The sequence below is a fragment of the Centroberyx gerrardi genome, chromosome 7 (genome assembly GCF_048128805.1).
Source record: "Centroberyx gerrardi isolate f3 chromosome 7, fCenGer3.hap1.cur.20231027, whole genome shotgun sequence".
Lineage (NCBI taxonomy): Eukaryota > Metazoa > Chordata > Actinopteri > Beryciformes > Berycidae > Centroberyx > Centroberyx gerrardi.
The window spans coordinates 19,204,818-19,228,753 of NC_136003.1; the positions used below are offsets into that span (position 1 = coordinate 19,204,818).

The 23,936-nt window shown below is 45.2% G+C and overlaps 1 long non-coding RNA gene across 3 annotated transcripts in view; it reads left to right on the top strand.

The window, feature by feature from the left end:
- Window positions 1-23,681, top strand: part of LOC139930951 (uncharacterized) — a 54,647-nt gene extending 30,966 nt beyond the window's left edge. For all 3 annotated transcript variants that reach the window (XR_011785493.2, XR_013504994.1, XR_013504993.1), the window contains exons 2-4: window positions 7,699-7,757; window positions 20,718-20,782; window positions 23,116-23,681. This is a non-coding gene — a long non-coding RNA (uncharacterized LOC139930951). The remainder of the gene's footprint in view (window positions 1-7,698; window positions 7,758-20,717; window positions 20,783-23,115) is intronic.
- Window positions 23,682-23,936: the final 255 nt, after the last annotated feature.

Consider the following 23,936-nt stretch of genomic DNA (forward strand, 5'->3'; position numbering starts at 1 on the left):
CTAACTCAGTTACGTTTTGATCCTTGTAAATTTTCTGCCTTTCTGCTAATTTTGCTTTGGTTTTGCTAGTTGGTTTTTCAGACCACTGTAGGACAGCATAAAAAAAGCATCAAACCCATTTATTGGCTTGCATCAGCTACATTTTGAAAATGCTCCATATCAAATAGAACGTTCCTCCATGATGAAAAGGCCTAACAACATTACCAACTCTCTTCAATCCAATAACTATGCCCCTGAAATAAAATTCAGAATGCAGGATTCATTTGTATATACTGTATGGGTTGAGGTTTATTGTTTCTGTGGTAAGCCATACCAAGTCTCAGAAATAAATAGGAGGATGATTGGTAAATGCCGCTTGTTGCATTTATTTCCTACCAGCTGCTTACAAGTCATTTTGGAATCAGTATCAGTTTAGGCTTGCCTCATTGTTAGAATGATAGACACAGGTTTCAGTGGTTTTTGACATGACGCAAATTATGTTTGTTTTAATTTAAAGAACATTCCTTGTATAAATTCAATCCTGGCACTTGCCCAGGAATATTTTGGCTGGAAACACCCACGCTTTGATTGACTACTCCAATCTGCAGAGTGCGGTTGCATTCCTGAACAATAATGCATCATCATATTGTCCTCATGAACATAGTTTATGATAGGTAATTATTTGTATTACTACTTTTATTAGTGCGATCTTTTACATGCCATGTAGTCTGTCCCGCTGTGGAACTGTGAAACAGAATGCTCACATTCTCTCAAGGGGTGTCTGTAGCGGCCTCTATAATGATCAAATTTCTGATCAAATCGTTTCTGCTCAAAGTTCAAGTTTCCCAAAATGTAGGGCTCAGCATTGGTAAATTAGTTGTACTGGAAATGATAGGCCCTTGATTCATTCATGCAGCTTCTGTATCCTTTCCTGTGTGGAGCATGAGCCATGAAGACAAGCAGATGGTTATCGCTGCCTGCTGAGCAGAGAACAGTGCGTCCAGATTAAGTAACTGTCCACGCATCCCAGAGGTGACTGTAGTAGTCTAGAGCAGAAACTTTATCTCAAACTTCCACCAACAGTGTTACTAATGAGCACTGATAAGTAAGGTATTTAGGGCATTTGAGTACCCTGTCATGTGCAATTAGAGGTGATATTGCTTGGCAGGCCAGACAGCCGACAAATATGCCAAGTCGGGGAAAACCCCGTCATTTTCAAGCCCATCTGAGTCATTGAACAATTTCAGCTGTCTTGCTGGTGGCTCACCTGGACTGCATTGCAAAATACAGATCTCAGATGATGTTTTTACCTAATGGGAATTTTTTGTAGTTCTCAGCATGTATTCCTATGGATAACTTTGCTTTTACTTCATGACTCCATTTCCTGACTTGGTGCTCAGAGGCTCATTGCTCCCCTCCCCAGACTTTGGTTCCTCCTTCTACAAGACTGGCTTTCTAGACTCCATTTGGACTCCTTTACCCATACTACTCAGCTTTTGAGAACTTGAGTAATTGCATGCCAACAACCCCTATTTTTCACAAAAAAGTAATTCATTCATTCATTAATTTTCTTTACCCACTTATTCTTGTTCAGGGTTTAGGGGGCTGGGTTTATGCCTATCCCAGCATAAACTGAGTAGAAGGCAGGGAAACCCTGCACTGGTCACCAGTCCATCAAAAGGCGCCAAAAAAGAAGTTCAAGACTATAATCTATAAAAACAGACAAATACACAGTCTAAAAGAATTCAGATACTGAAAAGGTCAGCTGAGAGCAGGCGTGGGTGGCAGCCTAGAATAGCACATAAATTGTGAAAGAAAAACAAACATCCTTCCTGATAGCTAAGATGTCAAGAAGACATAATCTAACCAGGGAATGAAGGCTGAGCAGAGTGTAGTGGAACCGGACTCAGCCTGTTCAGGAGCCTCTTCACTCACAACAAGTGGTTTTGTTTGGCACTGTCCCTTTGTTGACGCTGTCAGGTTCTCATGCCTATTAGGTTGCTGTCGACCAACGGGCACCATGATGACATGCACCACACAATACCATTGGCTGGCACTGCGTCATTGTCAAATTAACGCCTGCTTGCTTGGCTGGAATGCTTGTTCTGGACCACTGTAGTAGAATGGCTCACAGGCTTTGTCTTTAGCCTTTAGACATCTGGCACAGCAATGTAGTTTGTACAGTGTCGATGGATGAGGTACCAGTATGTTTTTTAGCCTGAATGCCAGGGACGTGTTTTCATAGAAAGGCACTGTGACATCATTGACAGGCCTGACACATTTACCCGAAATTCAAGAGGAAAGATCTTGTTTCGTAGAGTGAGAAGATCTTTTCTTTTTTTCCCCCCTGGTCATACTCCTTTTACCATGCAGCATGTGGCTGGTGTGTGTGCCTTGTCATGCTGATGAGGAAGTTCTGTATTTTTTTCCTGATGGCTCATCTCTGTGTGGGCACTTGAGTTGGTCCGGCCCTTTCGGAAACAGAAATTCACCCGCCAGTAACGAAGAGTGTTGAAGGCTCTTGCCAAGGTCTTATGGTATAAGGCAGCGTGGGAAGTTTGGTGAACTTCCTGACCCCACGCATCATCACAGCGCATTGACCTTCATCACGTGACAAAGGAATGTTCCGCATCTTTTGTTTTAACAGCCATGGCACTCTTGGAGTTGAGAGCAATTTTGCATACTATAGAATGATCACTAGCTTGGCATTTTGCCCCTCCATTCTCCTCCAGTGTTCTTCCCAAATAGGATTTGCAGGCAGCTCTCTCCTGCATCTTTTAAATCACTTCAAGCGCTGCTGAAGCGCTTTTCACCCAAGGCAGGCACCAATCTAATGGCATCATTTGGGCCTGCTCACATCGAGAGAATCGACCCTTTTTTTTTCCGCTGAAGGTTTTGTGAACAGGGGAAAACAAAGGGTTGGCCCAGTGAAGCGCATCTCGGCTGGCTGACTGAATAGAGGGGCCCCTTTCATGGCTGTTTATGAGCACCCCTCTTCAAAAACACACATACAAATCACATCCAGTTCTTCCACTGGCTCCTCTGATACAAGGATGATGGGAGGGGGGTGGGGGGGGAATCTTGCGGTGCCTCTCTCTCTTTTCATCTGTTCCAATTGATGCATTTTCACCCTGTGTCACCCCAACTTTACTATCTGATCCATCAGTTTGTTGTCATGGGGTTATTCACATGTTACATAAGAACAAGTTGGGCATCTCTGCTGAAAACATCATTAAAATGTTTTATGTAACAGCAGCTAGACAGAAGACGGAAATAAAAGCTCCCTTTTTATATTGTCCACAGTCAATGGTTCGTCAAAAGACAGGATATAATTTATGAAGACAATCATCTATTGTCAAACAACACCATGGTCATGTGTGTGTGTCATAGCTCTATAAATCACACAATAGAGTGACATCAAGTTTGTATTGGCTATGGGGATAAGGAAGAGGGTTCAAAGGAGATACTGTGTTCCTGCCTACTATGTGTCTGTATGCACATATACGTGTTTACATGAGAGAGAGAGAGAGAAATTTTGTGCTCATGCAAACTTGTGGGTGCATGCCTCTTCCACTGGGTCAGACTTGGGGGTCAGAGAGCTGACAACCTTTTAACAAATTGCAAGTCATCCCACCATGAAGTAGTCCTTCTTCTTGTAACTACCTTTTTTCCGCTCTGTGTCATATCGCTGCGGTTGTTCTACAGGTACGGTTTGATGGACAGGAGGAATGCAGGCTGAGGGATTTGTTTTGTCATGGCAGTCCATTCTTTGGGTGTTCTTAAGCAAACAGAGTGGCGCTATGTCCTGTTTTTACGGGTTTCACACGTCACTGTTCAAACTCTCAAACAGGCTGGTCCCCAAGAGTACATCGAAGAGAGCAAACACTGCTCTAATACTTCACCACACTGACCTTCTGCTAACTAAAAACACACAGACAAACACTCGCACACACACCTTTTATACAATTAAGTCATGCAATGCAACAGGATGTGAAAAATGTTAATTTTGCTTCTAAGGGAAAAAATGAGTTTTTGTCATTTATTTGGTGTTTAATAACTGCAGCTTAACAACTGTTGTATGAAATGAAGCAACAAAGACGTGAAAAAATTCATTATTTTTGCTGTGATGTTTACGTCACCGTTACCAATTTTCCCTTTTGTTTCACATTATTGTGGTTTATCCACACTGGATAAATAGTACATGAACAATCTTGTCACTCTCAAAGTGGCACCATTCAGCTCAGAGTGTTGATCTTAGTTTAAGGGTCATGACCTCTGACAACTGTAACACCTTTTCAAAATGCAATTTTAAAACGCAAAATTAAGATTTCTTTTGGTTGTAGTTAATGGAAGATTTTCCATTGTCTGCATGTCAGGAACTATCACTGACATTTAATGCAGCACAGGTCCCATAAAGATGGGTGGTGGGTGCTGGTTGTCATCTTGAAGTAGCATAAGAGCGCCCCATTTCTGGCTCTGTGTGCCAGCTTAATTGAGTGCGACTTGAATGTGCGTAGGTCAAATGCATGGAAAAACGGTGGGAATTCTGTGGGAAAGTTTCAGAGCCCATAAAAAGATGGATTTTCAATAGCCCCCTGATTTCCAACAAAACATATTGAAACGGTACGATGTCTATTTTTGTTAGTGCCATGGAAAAATATGGAGGAAGTGTGTAGCGTTCCTCAGTTAGTGCACAGAACTGTATGCACAGGCTGCTTTAGTTTATGTAAGCCTGTGCGAAGTAGTTAGGTGCGTATGTGTCTGGACTTGTGTGTCACTGCAGTGTTCCTTTACAGTACTGCCAAGCTGCGAGCTCCCTGCCACGCTGTCCTTTTATACAAACATAAAGGAACCAAACAGCACCTACTGCCTCTATAGATCCCTCTGCCATCCCCTCTTTGTCGTCCTTTTCTTTCCGCTTGTTTTAAATCTGTCTCTGATATATGAGGCATTCCTTTGTGGTTGTGTAACGTGGTGATTTGAGGCGAGGAGAGAGGAGTTATCGCACAGCAGAGAGAGGGAGAATGAGAGAGAGAGAGAGAGAGAGAGAGAGAGAGAGAGAGAGAGAAGCAAGTCTTGCTGGGTTTCATGGCCTACTGTGCGCTCATATTTCTCTGGGTAGCAGGCTTATCGCTGGCCTCCTCAGCTCTTTCCGTCATGCGTGGCCTACCTTAATCTCTCTTGTGTACTGTAAACCGCCCCTAATAACCCTGCACACGATTAAAGCAAACATCTTAATAACGGCCTGCCTCATTATCAGCCCGCACTGGGAAAATGGGTAAAGTTCAGCCTCACCTCGTCAGTTTTGTGTGGCTCAGAATTAAGGCAGAGAATAAGACATCCTCCTTATTTGGTATCTTTCACAGAAAAAAGTGAAGCTCTACGTGAGCTTGTCTGATTTTCTCATTTTGAAAATTGGAGGAATCGACAAGAGTATTGACGTTTTACATGCAATTATTGTTCCTGATGAATCTGCCATATGGCGGGGTATAATTTAGGGGGTGTTATGAGTTTATGCAGAGACAGGCAGCAACCAAGACAGTGAGGTGCAGGATTGAGTGTAGGGTGTTGCTCTAGAGGGTGCTGTTTACTGAGGAAATGTGCTTGCTTTCTCCCTCCATGCCTGCCGCTCTCACTTCATCTTACTCCCCGTGATTCATTGCACAACAGAAATCTCCAAAGCATAAAAAATATACATCTTAAATGTTCTGTACGGTTCTCTGAATCATTGGTCTTGGCAGATACTTTTCAACCAATTCTATACTAAAGTCAGCTCAAGGAGGAAGGTTCAGGCACGATGAGGCTAAACTCTTGAGGGAAGGTGGAAAGGTAAAAAATATATATATATAAAAAGAAATGGATGGTGACTTCTTGGAGGAAATGTTTTAGAATCCGTATAGCATCTGAAAGAATGTGTGGTATTGTGCTGCAAGGCTTCGTAGACGTGAGATTAGGCCACTGTAATCCCTCTGTGCGTGTGTGTGTGTGTGTGCGTCCCCCTCACCTGTGGCTCCCACTTTCACAAACACACACACACACACACACACACAGAGACATACAAACGCCGGAAGATGTTTACACAAGTTTCACACAGCCAACAAGGGAAGATGGTGAGCTGTCAGTCAGTCAGACCTCCATCGGCAGAACGGAGATGGGGAAGAATGCGTCCGCGGCGATGGTTACACCTGTGCTGTCTGCGGTCTCCTGCGGCGGTATTGCAGGGTGTAATCCTTAACATCGCCTGTGTTTACGCTTGTGTTTTAGTTACAGGCCTGATAGTTGCATGCTTTAGAGCTTAGATGGGACTTCTGCTTCACTTACTCCTCAGCCTGGCCCAGGGGCATCCTCCCCAGCCTGCCACACACAGCCTCGTCCCGTGTACACATACGGTAAACAAACAGAGAGCTGTTACACATCCAGTATACATTTTAGGCATGTATACATTCAGAGAAACTTTTGTTATCGGTTAATGTAATTTACAATAGTTTCAGACAAGTTGGTGTGGTTTTATGTGTATCAAAGTAAAGACAGTGTTCAGTATAAAGTTGTTTTTTAAAAGTAGGTCGTTTGTGCTGAAACTCCTCTCTAAATTTGGACTGCACTATTTTTCTGTTGATTTGGAGTTGGATTGCCATAATAGAATCATTTGCAGGGAACATTAAACTGTGGTTATTTCCTTATGTACTCAGAGTATTTGAGGAGGTCTTTTTTTGTTGTTTTATATGGTTAGTATTTCGTCATGAGTGACGCCGACTGTACCACTGAGGTCATGAATGGGGAGGAGAAAGCATTTTCCAGTGCCAGCGATTGAACTCACTTTTTATTTTAGGAAATAACCTAAATTTAGACCTCGGGCTCGGCCAAAGGTTCGCCCCAAACTCCCTCAATGACACACCTTTCGAGAAGTGACTCTTTACATCTGGTATTTTTATTATAATCACACTTTTTTTTTTTTTTCATTTTGTTTTGTTTTCTTTCTTTTCTCTCCTTTCTGACAGAGACACACTGTAAGAAGAAATGATGTGGTTCTGTTTTTCATTTATAAGATTTGTTGGGTGGATTATTATAGAGAGGGGTCTAATTACAAGTAAAGGAAGGACATGCTTCGGTGCTGTTTATGAAAACACTGTGTTCTGACGTGAGTAGCAGAGGAGAACCAGTAACAGGTCCTCTCTGCTTACACACCCTCCTTACAGCAGCGCTGTAATGGCTTGCTGTAATGGTGACATTTCAAACCTTCAAAGCTAGATGGCCAATTGGATAATGGGATTAGGTTTACCAGTCTGGGGAGCTAACCAAGCTGTGACAGTACATAAAGGCACAGATGCCAACTTGTGCTGACTGTGCCAAAATCGTACGTTACGTAAAGTCTAGGCCAATAAAAGTGCGGTATTGAACTCTTGCGGTTCTTCTTTGTGTGGTGTGACATTGATGAGAGCCACCAGTCGATCAACTCTGTTATTTCTGTCTCTGACCCATTCTTGTCAAGAAGCTCTCAGCCCCACAGTAAAGTGGTCAGTGTGTTGGAACCTGGTCCTGTGGGTTGCGGCTTTGAACCATTTTCCAGTTGTACCTCACGTTACATATTCTGATGCTGTTCCACCCAAATGAACCCAGCTGAACAAATGGAGAGGCAAGAGTTAAGCAGATATAGCGATGTAATACTATACAGTTGTTGTGTGAAGTGACGTTTGGCCTCTTTTTGCTTATTTTCCACAGTCAAGGAATCCAGATTCCCGGAATGAGATGTCCTTCCTTGCTTCCCAGGGATTCTTGCGGTGAGTATATAGGTTTCCAGAGACGTTACAAATGGTCTCAGCTTGCTTGTGGTGTCCCAGTGTTAAAGTTCTCTCCTGTAAACCTCAGCTGTGTATACCTTATCCCGAGACATGTGGTACTATTTGGGTAGCTTGGCTTTCCTAAGGTAGTTCCTAAGATGTCCTGTCCTTATCTCCAAGGTGTCATGGCCACCGGTGTTTTGCTTTGCAGTTCTTGCTCTCTTCTTTGTCCAGCTCACCCGGATGCTCTGAATGTCTTTACTATCTGGAGAGAAATGGCCAAGTGCCAGAGACTTATAATGTTACTGTGGTTTAGGCTTATAAAACTCTTGACGCAACTCATACTTTGGCTGTTGGCACAATCGATAGCCAAATGCTGTTAACTATTTAACTTGTTTTAACATCAATCTCTCCTGCCAGGTCGGGCCAATTTCTAATATATATAGAAAGCAGAAATCATTTCTTTTTTTTCTCGGTCAGACATGTAGAATGTGGACAAAGTTCTCTGGGAATTTTTTGGTGTGGTTTTACCCTGTGTTGAATTTCAACTCATATTCTTTTCACAATCTTTGAGGGAGTGCTTAAAAGATCACTCTCAGCCTCAGAAGGGCATCTTAAAACAAATAATTTCATTACAGTGCACTAGAAATTCACAGCCAGCAGCACTGTTTTGCGACTGTGCTGTAGCCTACGGTACTCAATGTACTCTGCCCCCCTCTCGCCTCCCCTCAAACCCCCCCTCCCTCCCCACTGGTACCCCCCATCCCTCCCCACTGGTACCCCCCATCCCTAACTCCCTCCTTCGGCTGGTCCACCCTCTACCAACCAGTGTGTGCCTGTCAGCATGTCACCCCAGGGTGATGCCCCTCTCTCAGCCCCTCGGGGCCCTTTTGACTCCGCAGCGCTCTGTGTTTGCCCAATCATTTGGGAGCCGGATACGGGGATGAATTGTTAACTACAGCAGGTCAGCCTGTGCCCCACAACCCCCGGCCCTCTCCGCTCTCCCCCGACCTGCTGTTGACTCATCTCCATGGCGATGGGGCAGGAATTTGTTTTCTCTCATGCGTCCGCTGCCAGCCAGCTCCCCGCTGCCCTCCACCACCACCACGACCACCCCCTCCTCCCTTCATCCTCTCCGCCTCCAAGCATCCAATCCAAAGGCAGTTGGAGGGAGTCACGTGGTGGGGAAGTGTTAGGGGTGCGTCCCGCAGAGTGGAGAGGTGCTGTCACTGGAGCTTTGCTCTGCTCTGCTGGGAAGGAAGGCCTTAGGGGAAAATGTGTGTGATTTGTTTAGTTGGAAAGAGAGTTCAGTCATCAATGATTTCCTGCCACACACGCACGCGTGCATTTCTGAGCATCCACACACGTAGTCAGAAATGCACACGCACGCACGCACGTACACACACATGCACACACACTCAGGTTTTGAGAAGGCAACTTTGTGTTTGTCGGGGCAGGCCTAGATGCAGCTTATGATATGTTGCAATCTTTGTATACTGCTGAAATCCTCCTCCTGCAGCCATTGTGGTGGCCTTGGTTAAAATCATTCAACTTCTGTTTATTTTTGCAGAGCAGTGAATAAGAGAAACCCTAAACAAAGAGGGCCCTCATATACATCATAGTCTTGTACCAAAGTCTATTTCCACGCTTCACATAACGCAGTAACACAGCACAGAGCGACACACTGTCAGATCTCAAGTCTTGCATTCCTCTTTAGTATTTATGGCTTGAACAATATCCAGAGACAAACAGATGTATACAGTGATTTTTGTCATAAGAAATGCTTCATGCGTCGCTCTGTGAGTTGAGATTTATTGTTTGGTATAGTTGTGCTGGTAAGCCTGGTCCACATCTGTACTAAAGGTCTTATTCCCATGATTGTCTCAACTTATTGACGAGCTCAAGTGTGTGTGTGTGTGTGTGTGTGTGTGTTTGTTTTTGTGTGTTTGCCTGCACACGCGTTATTAGCTCAGGGCAGGTGAGTGTTTGCCTACCTGTCTCCCTTTATGAGGTGAGTGTTTGCACAGGGAATGCACCATGTCCGATTTGTCATTGACTCTTATTGTTCAGCTCATCCAACTGGTGCCTTGAGGTTGAGTTCTGCTGTGCCCTGGCAAGTGAGAAATATGTGCTTTTCTTTCTCTTTTTTTTCCTCTTCCTCTTTTGCTCAGTGTATTTGCACATGTTCTTGGATGAAAATGTGACTTGGTGGAAAAGTATTAGAGATGGTAAATGCATTCCGAATGAGAATGAGAGGCGCCCAGACCTGCATCAAGAAAAGTGGAGAGTGAATTATTGAACATCATACTTAGAGAAGTCGACTGTCACCCGTTTCAGAGAATTTACAAAGGTTTTGATGAAAGCCAGGGTGCGAGCTTGGCCTCTGCTTCCCATCTGTAACTACATAGAAGGCTCTTGTTTTGGACTTAACTTAAACCGATGTGAGAAAAAAAAAAGAAATAGTATGAGGTGATCCAATTGGATTGGAATGACTATCCTAACCAGGCACATCCTGCAGATATGAACTGTGATGAGCAAGGCTGGCTGTGTGGGGAGCGGTGCGGCTGTGTGGTGATGAAGAAGCCTCAGTGACCTCAGGACTAAGGTCTCTGGTTTAATCCCTCCCACCACACATGAATGGTTAGCAGAGCCATTCCAAATGGCATGTGTGGATTTTTATGCTGAGTTATTCCTAGCAAGTTTTAGTGCTAAATACAATTTACTGTTGCATAATATCTTAAATAGTATTTTTGAGAGATTTATGGATGCGTGTAACCATTTATTTGTGTATGTATGTGTATTTCTTTGGATGTCCATGTAAAAAATGTGCATATGTGTGTGCGTTTGTGTGTGTATATTTGAACGTGCGTGTGCATGCGTGTGTGTGTGTGCTAGCGTGTGTTTGTGCGGCTGTCGTCCTGTGCCACCGTCTGGGTGGTCCTCACGGCTGGTTTGATGGTAATCCCCCTGTCCCATAAATCAGTGTCCGGGCTCGGGCCGGGAGCCGATGCTGTGTGACCACCGGAGCGAGGGGCTCGGAGGCACTAAGCCGAGACCCCCGGCTCCTACCCCGGCCCGGCCCGGCCCGGCCCGGCCGGGCCTGGCCTGCCCCGGCCACACGTCAGCTCTCCACACCACCTTTAAAATAACTCGTCACGCATGGCCGACCTCGCAAAACAGCCTCAACCCCACATACGACTAACAATACAAGCCACGCTGAAAGCAGAGGGCGCGCTCAGAAAGCATGCTGGTGTTCTGTCCAGCACCAGAGCATACAGTTTCACCATGTATAACCTGAACAGTAAAGAGTGTGCATGACATCACAAACTTTTCCCTTACCGTTTGGGTGTTTATTTTCCAAACTTTTTCAATATGGATCATTATTTTTGCAATTTTAAAAATGATTAAAATGTATTTGCTACCAATACGGTCTGTTTGTCTGATTAAACCTTAAGTGACTTCAGAAAGCCTCCCAGAGAGCCGCTCTCAGTTCAAATGTTTTTGCCTGACTGAAAGTGCCAAGATTAAAGCCATATCTTGGTCTTTGTAGGCTGTATACCTCTCTGTGAGAAAGAGGAGGGAGGATGAAGGCCTGTCCTAGCTGTCTGGCTGGCGTACAGCTCTCCGCTGGGCTTTTATCTAGGGAGATTGGTTGCAGCTCTGCCCGGACCTGGCTCCCAGGGAGTGCACAGTCCTGAGACCTGTGGCATTAATAAAGATAATGCTGTTTGGAATAATAACAGCCAATTCTGCCCAATAGAGGAGAGAGACAACAGAGACAAGTGGAGAGGAATACAAAAGGAGCCAAGATGAAAGGCTGAAAGGTAGGCGTATGCTCCCCTCTCTCTCTGTCTGCTGTGGGAACTGATGGAACCTATATCAGCATACTGCCACACAAACACACTCCTGAGTGGGCCCTCTCTGCCGATGGTGACCCTCGGGTGCCATGATGCAGAAATGCAATTTGTTCTTTTGTCTGCCAGGATCACAGAGGGAGAGCAGTGACTTGTCTTTCTTTTTACTCAAACTCATTTTTTTTCTTTGGCTCCCTCTTTTTCATTCTCTTTTTTTTTTTCCCATTGCCTTCGCTGAGTGCAATTTAGTTTGATGAGCAGGTGGTCTTTTTTGAATCTCACAGTGCTTTTGGCTTCCACCTCTGGCGTGTGGGGCTTTCAGTTGGAGTCAGTCATGTAGGCCAGGATTAGAGCGGTGGAGGAGGAGGAGGAGGAGAAGGAGGTGCAGTAAGAGTCTTGGTATGGGCGACCCCAACGCCCTGCAGTCAGGACCATGCAGAGTGCGGATTGAAAGAGTTATTTTGTAGCTCAGGCTCTCAGCCGCACCCCAGATGGCTTTTGTGCGGGCCAGGGCCGTGGCTGGGGGACAGGGTGAGGGGAACAGAGTCCTTCAGGCTCACTGAGTCCCCAGGCTCAGCAGGTAAAGCATTGTGGTTCCAGCGCCGACTGGGAAGGCAAATAGTTGCCGTCTCGCCACTTTTCCACCTTGTATCAGAACAGTGGAGCGAAACAGAATAGGTGGATTAGAGCAAAGGGAAGACTTTGCTTCTCCAGGCACACACACACACTCACACACACACACACACACACACACACACACACACACATATACACACACTGAGATTAAGGCCCTCTGACCATCCACCCTAGTAAGACTTAGTGGAGCATTCCATCTGATGTCACATATAACACAAAAGAGTCAGTAGAAGAGATGGAGGGAAATGTTGCTGTGTCTGCATTTCCACTGGAAGCCCTTTCTCCTCTTTGGCACACTTCCCCGGTTGCGGAAAACTGCGCGGACTAAATTACAACCTGCTCTCGCATTATCTTTGATCGCAGATTCATCACACGCTGCTAACTAACCCTGTTGCTACTGAAGGGAATTTATGGCCCATCACGGCTTTATCTCTGTCCAGCATTCCTCTGCAATAATCTCCACGGTTACGCCTGACCAAACAATCAATATTTTGTCAATAATGCCATGCAGGTGTGCTCTGTTGCTGTCCTTCCGGCATTGACGTCCTGTGTCATAAAACCCTTTTCTATCGTGGGAGACGTCAGCTAAGACACAGAGCTGTCTCCACTAGGATCAGGGCTTTGAGGTCTGAGCTGTAAATCAAAGCGGGAGGAGTGTTTGGTTGGACCGCTCTGTTCCCCATTCTGGGTTTGTCCTCCCAGTGTTTGTCATGGAGGTTTCACAAGTGGCTGCTTCCACTCGGACTGATAAACAGCGGGGATTGGATCCAGACCCTGCTGGGTTCTAGCTGGAGCCCCGGGGCCTGTAACCGCACAGACCGGGAATGTTCGTCATTTGTTTATTATTGGTGATATTTGCCCAGTCCTAATCCCTGCCCGGATTAGCACTGATGTGTTCCTCATCCCACCTTTTTCCACCAGCGCAGTCCCTGACATTTACATTAGGAGTTTTGAAAAGTGTTTGTGTTTGTTTGTGCGTGGTGAGCTTGCGTGCACGTGTGTTTGTGTGTGTGTGTGTGTGCGTATAATGTGTGTGTGCCATTTCGCATGTGTCGTAGAAGGATGTTTGTAATCAAGGGAGTTTGACAGATATCCCCTCTAACTCCATCCCATGTAACACTATGATCAGTGTCAATAGGAAAACTCTGTGACTGTGGCTGATATTCTATCCGGTGCCAGGGCATCTTGCTCTGTGGCTGTGCATGTGGCTGGAGGCGTGTTGGGATCTAATAATTCAGGACTCACGAAAGTGTTTTTTTTTTTTTTTCAAACGGAACACTCTGAGCCCTGTAGGAACCGATTAATCAAAGAAGCTGAATGTCAGCGTGGCGTCAGTGGAAGCGGAAACTAGTGATGTCATGAAAGAGGGGAGAAAGTGGTCAAAAGTGGTGCTTACGTCTCCGTCCTGAGTGTAGCGAAAGTATTGGCCGAGAGTCACCTGGAGCAGAAGGGGAACAGTGTTTACTGGTTAACTTGCTCGGCTTGACCTTTCAAGAATTGATCCCGAACACTACATAAATCTGTTTCCAGTTTCAAAACACGACCACGCACATGCTCATTAACATGCCGCACTCTCTCACCCACACAGTGTTTTTGTGGGTGAGAGAGTACTGCAAATCTGCACAAACACTCACATGGAACCCCCCCAGCTACCCCACACACACACACACACACACACACATAAACAGATATGCGCACACAAACGCTGTAAGAGTGACAGATAGCATGTAATTATGTATGTTTATGTGTGTGGGCTATGAGGTCATGAGGTTGAGGACGGCCACTTAAAGCTTTTTGGAATAGTTGACTTAAACCTGTCTCAGAGAGAATCCCATCTCATTAGATGGAGCCGTGGGTTGTAGACATAACCGGTCGTGATTTATATGCGTACATGAAGAAAATCAGCTTGATCCAAACTCAGTAAACCCTCAATGGAGGACTATACATCCTCCAAACCCCTCAGTAGAGACATTCATTCTGGGTGTGACTGACATACTGAATTTTCGACTCTTCCTCTACATCCCTGTACAGAAAGAGAGGTTTTACTCACCGCACATGGAAGCTGTCCAGCTGAATTACAGCTGAGCTTCATGGGGTGCTGGTTAATTGGCAGCGTTTGCTAAGTGCAGATATGCTCCACTATGCATATCTTCCTCAGTGTCCCCTGCACTGTGCGCCTTTTAAAAGTGTCCTTTAATTGGCTGCACAGTCACAGTCTCCTGCTTTAACTGTCCCCTGTGGTACCTGAATGTGTCCCGTTTGACCCTGAAGCCTCAGGGGGCAAACCCTGTATTTGGCAGCTTAAACCAAAGACTAGCCTGATTTTTTTTTTTTCCTTCTTTAATTTTTCAACCTTTTTTATGTTACCACACCTTCATCTCTTTCATTCTCTGCCTCTGTTTCTGTCTTTAATTTGAGCTTTGAAGGTGATTTCGTTTTCAGAGGGACACTGTAGAGCCCCTGAAAAGCCAAATCCGCTCAGTTTCAACACCTTTTCATATCCCTTACGTAGCCAGTGTTTGTGTGAGTGTCTGCCAGCCTCAGAGCCGGGCGGTTCTGTCAGCATGGGGACGTGCCTGTCTCCGCTGCCCCAAAGAAAGGCCTCAAATCTGGGCTTCATATAGGCCTCTGCCTAGCCCTTCTGATAGATCTGGCCGTGGCTTCTCCTCCCTACACACCAGTCACTTCCAACCGGGCTGCATCAGCAGTATTGAAAGACCTGAGAGCACTGTGATCCCACCATGGGGTGTATGGCTGTGGCTCCGCCTGCACTACTTCTAATCCCCTTCCCTTTTAACCACAATGGGAAACATGTGCTTACTCTGTGTAGGGTACAGGCCCACCATGGGAGAGGCTGTTTACCTTCATTCTAAAACTAACATTTCACAGCTCCTGTGACCACTCCTGCTTACTTACCTCTCCTAGATTTGAAGAGGTGATAGGGGATTGTTTGGTGACATTTTCTGTGTCAAACAAGATGATAAGCCACCACTGTTTGCCGCTCAATAGAATCGGCTCCTAGCTTCTCACCTCATAAAATTGAACCCACAAGTGAGGGTTTTTTTCCACATGATCTACACCCTGGGAGGAGGGTAGAGCGCTGTCTAATTTGTCTTTTTAAAGAGCCTCTTGCTGTAACTTTATTATCCTCTTTTCTATTTCCACTCTTCATTGAGTTTTGGTTCAGTGTATGACACTGATAATTACGCCTATATGCTGCTTGGTGAGAGGATTAAGCAAAAATGAAGAGCTCAGTTTGTCAGAACCATCTCCAAGATCACCCTAATCCCCCATGTCGGATTTTTCCAGATGTGGGGAATATATTCCATCGCTGTAGATTTTTAACACCCAGAACGGAAGCTAAAGGTCCCGACTATGGTCCCTGTCCCTCAAGCTCTGTCCTGTTTTCAATGGTAAGACAGGGTGCTGCAACACAGAGAGATGCAGTAGAGTGGTGTAAAACAGGAACCAGTGGCTGGGTGCCAACCCCGAGGACAGGAAATGCACTCCAGATGAAGATACTAGGTCGTGGTTTATTTTACCGGTGTGTGTGTGTGTGTGTGTGTGTGTGTGTGTGTGTGTGTGTGTGTGTGTGTGTGTGTGTGTGTGTGTGTGTGTGTGTGTGTGTGTGCTGTGAGGAATGTTTGCTGTAGGACTGACCATATGTGTCTTGACTTACATCATAGCATTTGACATACAGGACATAATTGGTAACTTACAATTATTTTACTGTGATCACAAATCATACAGTGTCTGATGGAAATATATATATATAGCCTTTCTATACTATACTATTATGTGGACAGTTTCTGTAGCATTTATTCTGCAGTGGTTCAGTCTGAGGCTCTGGTGACTGATTCCCAAATCCTGGCCAGTGGCGCCGTGTGACAGTCAGATCCTGTCCTCCACAGGTGTGGCAGGTGATCTGAGGGATGAGTGAGGTCTTCCTGGGGCAACGACACCCCCCCATCCCTGCCCCATTCTGTCCTTTCCTGTCCTCTTATCTGAGCATATCCAGTGCAATCTAAACCAGGGTGCGGCCCCTCTGCCCCTCCATTCCCCTAACTACCACCCCCCATCTCTGGTCTTCTCAGATGTCACAGGTCTTGTGAAGACAGAATGACCCAGTGAATGAACTTCAGCGGGGCTGACAGAGGCCTGACGCCCCACCTAGAGACCCCACTGCCTCTGCTGTCTGTCACCCACAACCCTCTAACCTGCATGTATTTACTTAATATGGCGCCGAGCCAACAGGAGCACAACGAGATAGACACCAGATCTGTTTTAGGACTGATTTAGTGATTGGTTTTCCAAGGTCGATAGAGAAGTCATTAAAGTTTCCTTGCAAAGCTGTAAAGCCAAAATGAGATTTGGTTCTTGATTCTATCTGTGCTGCTTGTTGGTTGGGCCAGGGGGACATGCTGATGTAGTTGAAGGGCTTGCTGATTACCAGTGTGGAGCCTAATGTAGATCCTGTAGGGAAGGAGACTTGTACCTCTTCCAACTGTCTGGTTTTGATTAAGCAGCCCAGTCCACCAGCAGCCAGCCAACCAGTTTCTCTTGCATTCTGACTTGGATAGGAAGACTGGGAGGAAAGACAGAATGGCTGTACATGGCTGCAAGATTGATCTCTAAAGCTATAATGTGTACAGAATAGTTTTCAGAACCAAACAAGCAAGCAGTGTGAAGGTGTTTGTGTGCTCATCACTTATATGGAATAGACTGTCACTCACTCACTCACTCACTCATTCACTCACTCACTCACTCACTTACTCACCCACTCACTCTTGTCAATGGAGTAATCAAGCTTGCTAAAAATGAAATAAAACAGAAAATGTTTCATTGAGCTTGGCAAATTTGACGCTCAGTTAAGCAGAGGAAACCAATGTGATTTTTCCTGCTGAAACACATCAGTGCTTGGTAACCTGAATAGGACTTGAATCATTTGCGAATCATCTATCAGTTGTGTAGCCGCCAAACACACTATAAACATGTTTCCACATGTGCTCATTCCGCAGCAGAGCTGCCAAACAGCAGTCGAGCCCGCTGAAAGGAAGCTTATCGCAGCCTTCTATGATTTTCTTTGACAGAGAAATTAGGTTTTGTTGTGTTGTGTTGTGTTGTGTTGTGTTGTGTTGTGTTGTGTTGTGTTGTGTTGTGTTGTGTTGTGTTGTGTTGTGTTGTGTTGTGTTTTGTTTTGTTTTGTTTTGTTTTGTTCTGTTTTGTTTTGTTGTTTTGTGTTGTGTTGTGTTGTGTTGTGTTTAGTGAAGTCAATCTTCATCACTCACTCACAGTATATATATATATACTGTATATATATATATATACCAACGTGCCATCTGCCTCAAGGTTCACTGTGTTGCATTCCGATGCTTTTCTGCTCTCCACAGTTGTAAAGAGGTTATCTGAGTTACTGAAGCCTTTCTGTCAGCTAGAACCAGTCTGGCCATTCTCCTCTGACCTCTCTCATCAACAAGGCGTTTCCGTCCACAGAACTGCCGCTCACTGGATGTTTTTCGTTTTTTGCATCATTCTGTATAACCTCTAGAGACTCTTGTGCGTGAAAATCTCAGGAGATCAGCAGTTTCAGAAATACTCAAAACAGCCCGTCTGGCACCAACAACCATGCCACGGTCAAAGTCACTGAGATCACATTTTTTCCCCATTCTGATGTTTGATGTGAACGTTAACTGAAGCTGCTGACCTGTATCTGCATGATCTTATGCATTGCACTGCTGCCACATGATTGGCTGACTGGATAATTGCATGAATAAGCAGGTGTACAGGTGTTCCTAATAAAGTGCTTGGTGAGTGTACTATATATGCATACTGTAAGCTATATGTATATACATATTGTGAGCCAGTATTTCTTGGGTTGGCTGATATGGGGCGGTTTCCATACATTTACAGAGACGGGAGGTTTGTGGGACAAAATCTGATTAGGCTTTGTGTGTGTGTGTGTGTGTCTGTGTGTGTGTGTGGACCTGAGCCCCGAGCTCTAAGTGTGTGTGGACTTGTAGACCTCAGCTCAGAGATGTAATCTGATTTGCAGAAAGGAACGGGTCGTTTCACATGACTGGTTTAAAGGAGGACTGGCGCAAGGTTGTGCCAGTGTCCCTGAGTGGCGAACGCGCACATGTGTAAGTGTGTGCGTGCGTGCGTGCGTGTGTGTGTGTGTGTGTGCACCAGCTTGTGTGTGCAGTTACAAGTATTTGTTTGTTTATGAGAGGGCACGCTAGAAATATGAGCATTTGTTAGTGTAGCCTGCTAAACAGTAGAAATATTTGTGTTTGTAAAGGTGTTGAAGTTTGCTGTGTGGTCTAACAAACCAGCATGATGTATTTATTCAGTTGTTCTTGGTTTTAAATAAGATTTATTTGGGAAAGGTTACATGAAAGTAAGGGCACTGCTAATTAGCTGACGATTACACATCTGGAAAAAAGTACGGCTCTGTTTGAGACTCTGATGCTGGTTTTGTTTGCAACTTTCTGTTTACACATCTCTTATAATCAGAGCTTTATTTTGAACTAATGGACCATCAGAAATTATATCAAATAATTGAAATCATCCTATAGCCCCAGCCCTCTTGAGAGGACTGCAAGGATCAAATCCCCTGAAAGCTCTGCCTCTGAATCCTCTGTTTTTTTAACATTGTTTGTTGATGTTTTTTTGGGGTGGGGATTCTCAGTTGTTTTTTCAGAGCTGGACGTGGTCCATCATGTGATTTTCATTGGAGAGTGGCCGGAGGAGACGACCACAGTAATAGCCAGTAAGCGTGCGTGCGTGTGTGTGTGTCTGTGTGTGTGTGTGTGTGTCATCTGGCCCTGTGAACAAAATGCAGGTTGTTTTCCATCTGGGGGGATTATCAGCTGTGGTCATCACATACACAAGTGGAAGAGAGTAGGCCCTAGGAGATGACGTTTGCAACCATGTGTGCGCATTTGCTTGTGTCCACATGTGTGCTTGTTTATGTGTACAGTGTATAAGAAACTATACCTAAACGTATGAGTTGTGTGTACGATCTCCCACTGCACACACTTGTCTTTGTGAGAGGATGAAGTGTTTGAGTGTGTGTGTCTGTGTGTGTGTGTGTGTGTGTGTGTGTGTGTGTGTGTGTGTGTGTGTGTTCGGTGTTTGCCGCTGTGTTTTCTCACATGTGTGTGTAGAAGGCTCATAAGCAGGAGGATGCAGCGGTCAGGAAGCTCTGATCCCATCAGGCATGTCAGCAGGGGCAGTTTTTCATAAGGTAGTAATCTCACCACACAAAGGGGTGTCCAATATTAGAGAGAGCCCCTGCCCCTGAGCTAATCAAGACCTGACCAACCCTTCTCTTGGCTCGCCAGCCCTCTAAACATTACCTCATCTGGAGGCTTAGCCTAGCCACATGCAGCTCGAGCCTGCTGGCGTACATGATAACTCACTTACCTCAGTACGATAGCTAGAAAAAAACAGAAATATAAGACGGGATTTAAAAGAAATGGGACCAGCACACAACTACCTATGGTGCCTCGTGCCAGGGCAAGGTATTTTAAAAGGGAGAGGAAAGAAAGAATCATTTTACCATGTCCTCCAGAAACTCTGGGAAGCAATTTGCTGGTATTCAGTTTCTCTCCCCGCCGTCCTGTTATTGCTGTTTTCCCCTCAACTCTTGGAGCCCGAGACCTGAAAAGAGGTTCTTAAGTTTAGGCTTTGTGTCACTTGGAAACAGTGCATTTGTTGCCAAGGTAACAGGTCTGGGACAGTGAAACTCAGAGCCAGAGAGCACCTTTGTTTGTGATTGAGTGAAGAGGGACCTGAGCTGTCATTGGTCCAGAGAGCACAGCTTCAGTCAAGGAGGTCATTAAAACCCATGTGTATTAAGAAACTTGTAAGTCTCTCGATTTGATGTGTTCCTCAACCTGCTAACCTTATAAAGCCAGCACACCAAGTAATTTTGAAATGGTACAATGGAAAAGCTACTTTAAGTGCTTCCATTCTCCTGAACTGCCAGGTACTGTTGTGTTGTGCTGAAACCTTAGATTTACATTTAAGAATAGGGTGGGGTGATCTATGTGGCTAGTCCAAGTTTGACTTATTAAATGTTCTGTTACGATATACTGGATGAGGACAGAGCCATGTGGTCATGAGATTGTATTTGGCCCAGCAAGGGCCTTAAAAAGAACACAGCGAGGAGGCAGTACTTTAAACACAAGACACGTGAGCAGGCACCTTAAAACAGTGATTACAGCACAAAACACTTTGTGTGAAAAATAAAACTAGAGGAAATCAGAGGAATGTATCTGTGAAAACAGAGGAAGGAACTATTTGTGTTGTAGCTGAAGAAATGTTTGCTGAAGATTTAATGGAGGTTTGGGCAGAATTGAACTAAATGAAGTTTGATTCCTCAGATTTTTTTTTGCAACTTTTGTGTTTACTCTTGCATGAGCTCTACTGTAAATCAATTTATTTCCCCATCCTTAATCTCTTTCAGGTGATCTCAGGTGAGCCCAGAGAAGAGGCTGAGTAATGGAAAGATGATCAGGAGAGATTCCGCAGGTATGAATGACTCATTTCTCATTTTATCTTCACTCGGTGGAATATATGATCACACATACGGTAGTGCAATCCAATACGGACACTGACCGTTGCTATAAACAACCACCTACTGTATGGTGAGCTCGCTGATCAAACAGAGGTAGCAGCGGTAGCTCACATGTACATGAGACATGATCGGGGCTGGTGGCGTCGGCGCAGTGCCCATGATCTTGCCTTTTTTTTTTTTTTTTGGTGTAACTCCAGTCATGACAGCATGGTAAAGAATGCAGTGGCACAGAGATATCACTTCAAACACGGCTTCTCTGGGGAGCCTCAGATCCTTTCAGTGGATTGAATGAAGATATGCTTTGATGGCCCACCCCAGAGTCGGTGGCCTTCAAAGGGACCTGTTGATGGGAGTGTGCGGGGCAGCCAGCAGGCTGAATGAAAGGTGTGTGTTGGGGACGCGGGGAGAATGAGCGGTACTGTATACGTGCTCCTCTCTGGGTAGCCGTGGGTGTTCTCCGTTCTCAGGTCAAACATGTTTGACCCCAACATGAGTCGTCTTTCTCTGAAGAATTTAGGCCTACATTATCCCCCCCTACTACCTGGTTCCTGTCCTCTCTCTCAGTAAATGAAGGGGAACTGTGTGTGTGTGCATGGCAGTGTGCCAGCAGACAGGTAGATGTGCTGATGAGGGAGGGCGATATAGGGGCCGGCCTCTGCCTCAGCCCCAGGGCGCAGGCAGGCGGGCTGAGACTGACGGGCAGGTTGGGGCCTGGTTCCTGCTGTACTGGCCCCGCTCCAAGGTGAGGCATAGGAGAGAAACGTGGGAAGGAATGGGCTCGAATGGGGGACTATGGGAGAGATAGAGAAAAACAGGTACGCCGAAGGTCGGTGGGAGGTGAGGCTGGAAAAGCACACACAGCCTAAAAGTGAGGGGAGATAATAATAATGGAGGGAGTGTGGTTGCTGCGGACTGAGACGGGGATTGAAGTGAGAAGGAAGGGAGAATTTGATGGAACAAGCGCAGACCTAGTAGAGAGGTGGTAGCTTAGGCCAGGGGAAGCAAGATGGAGAGAGAGGGTGATGTGTGAGGCCCAGCGAGGGGAGGGAGACAGGAGGGGAGGAGGAGGGAGAAGAGGGAAACGTCAGAGAGTGAGGCCACGTCCTGTACAGTGGTGGAACGTGACTTCTCGCAGGTAAGCGAGCTCAGGGTGCAGACAGGCAGAAAGAAGATGAGAAACATTGATGGATGACTACTTATCCTCTGACACGTTGTTCCTTCCCTGTGGGCTATGGCGTAGACGGGCCGGTCCCGCCACTTTGCTGCCATGACAACCCCCGGGGCTGAGTGCATGGTGTGCGGGGGCAGACAGCATGATGTCATGTTGCGGGAGGCTGTTTGGAGGATGTGTGTGTGTGTGTGTGTGTGTGCGCGAGCGCAGGTAAAGCGAAGTGCATGTTGTCGAGAGGCCACCTACCTGCACTACCTCACCTTGGGATGTTCCGGCTTTGTTTGGAATCAAATCCAATGATAACAACAGCTGTTACATTTTGGTCCAAATCACTGTTGAGAAAAAATTATCTTACGTTGTGCTCTCATAATAGAATGATATATTGTGCAGATAATTCATCCAGCTGTCTTTTTGGAAATAAAACCATTTCCTCTTCCGTGTTCTCCATTAACTGTTCACACACTGCCCTGGGAGTGATATTCCATTCTCTGATTGGTAGACCTTCTTTTAATCATTTAAATGAGACATATCTCTCTAATCAGGATTTTCCCTTACTGCAATCCCCCCATTTGTGTTTCTCTCTGAAGCTAAATGGCTGGGAGTGATGTGAGGTTGACTTCTGAAGCCTGTTACTGCACTGGAGTATGCTAGCTCCAGCTGCGCTGGTGATTCGTATCCATCGTGCTGGAAGCAGCACACACACACACACACACACTGCCTCGGCCTTGATCTCGCCACCACTAGTAATGTGATAATTGTGTGCAGTGGATGAAGTCCTGGATGGTTCATCTGCAACTTTTTGACGTCACTTTGAATCCTCAAGCCTCTGTATGGAAAGTTTCTGAAAGCAACCAGATCTGCTCTGCTAGAGTGATCAGCATGGCTCATGTCTTGATCGATTTTGTCTGTTCCATGAATCTCTGGTTATGTGAGGCTAACTTCTTTCATTTTATCTTAAAACAATGATTTGTAGCATTTTTTGTTTTAAATCTAGCAAGAGATATAATATACTTCCAGGTATCTTTACTGAATATGTGAAACATATTGAGGTTCAAGCTTTTAGTAAATAAAGTATTTGGACTCAGTCAATCATTAGTGCCTTTATTATGTTTCTAGGAATGGAGAGGGCCATACTAAACCCTGGATTGGACTATGGATCAGCATCCACTGCAGCAGATGTCTGCTCCTGGCATGGCTACTGACAGCATGGGCTCCGTCGTTAACAATCTCGCTCGCAGGATCAAGCGCCAACAACTTGGACTCAGAAGTTTGTGACATAAACTCAGTGGGACTGTGGAGCGTATTCCCCCGCTCAGACATTATGGAACAGCTCCGTCAACCCCGACTGGAGAGGTACACTATATGGAAAAGTCAACTCAACCTACATTTAGTGAAGCTAATGGATCTACATATTGTTTCACTTTGTTGTGATTTTTGTTGGAGGTTACTAAATTGAACTTGAAATGGATTAACATTTTCCAATATATACATGTGCTTTCTATATGCAATGTTGATTTCGTTTTTTGCTCCTAGATCTCTAGTTGTGACTCTCTCTCTGTTATTCTGAATAGAGGATCAACAAGCACTGGAATTGTACATGGAAAATAAAGGGATGTTATTTTCATTCCTACTGTTATTTTATTATACAGGCATTATGGGAAATAAACAGACACTGCATTAAATTTGCCTTGTAACGTCTTCTAACTTCCATCACAAAGAAACCATTGTCATTGCAGTGCTGATGAATGTAAATCCACAGCAATTATATTGGCATTGCATTGCATTAGTGTGACATATTGGCAGTCAATGTTAACATTAGATAATGAATCCTGTCAAAGGGCTTCATCTCATGTTGATTTATAGCTCCATAACTTGTTGTGTCTGTCTGGAGTGAGGGAAATAGGTCCAGGTTAGAAGAAATAATAAGTCTGCAGTCT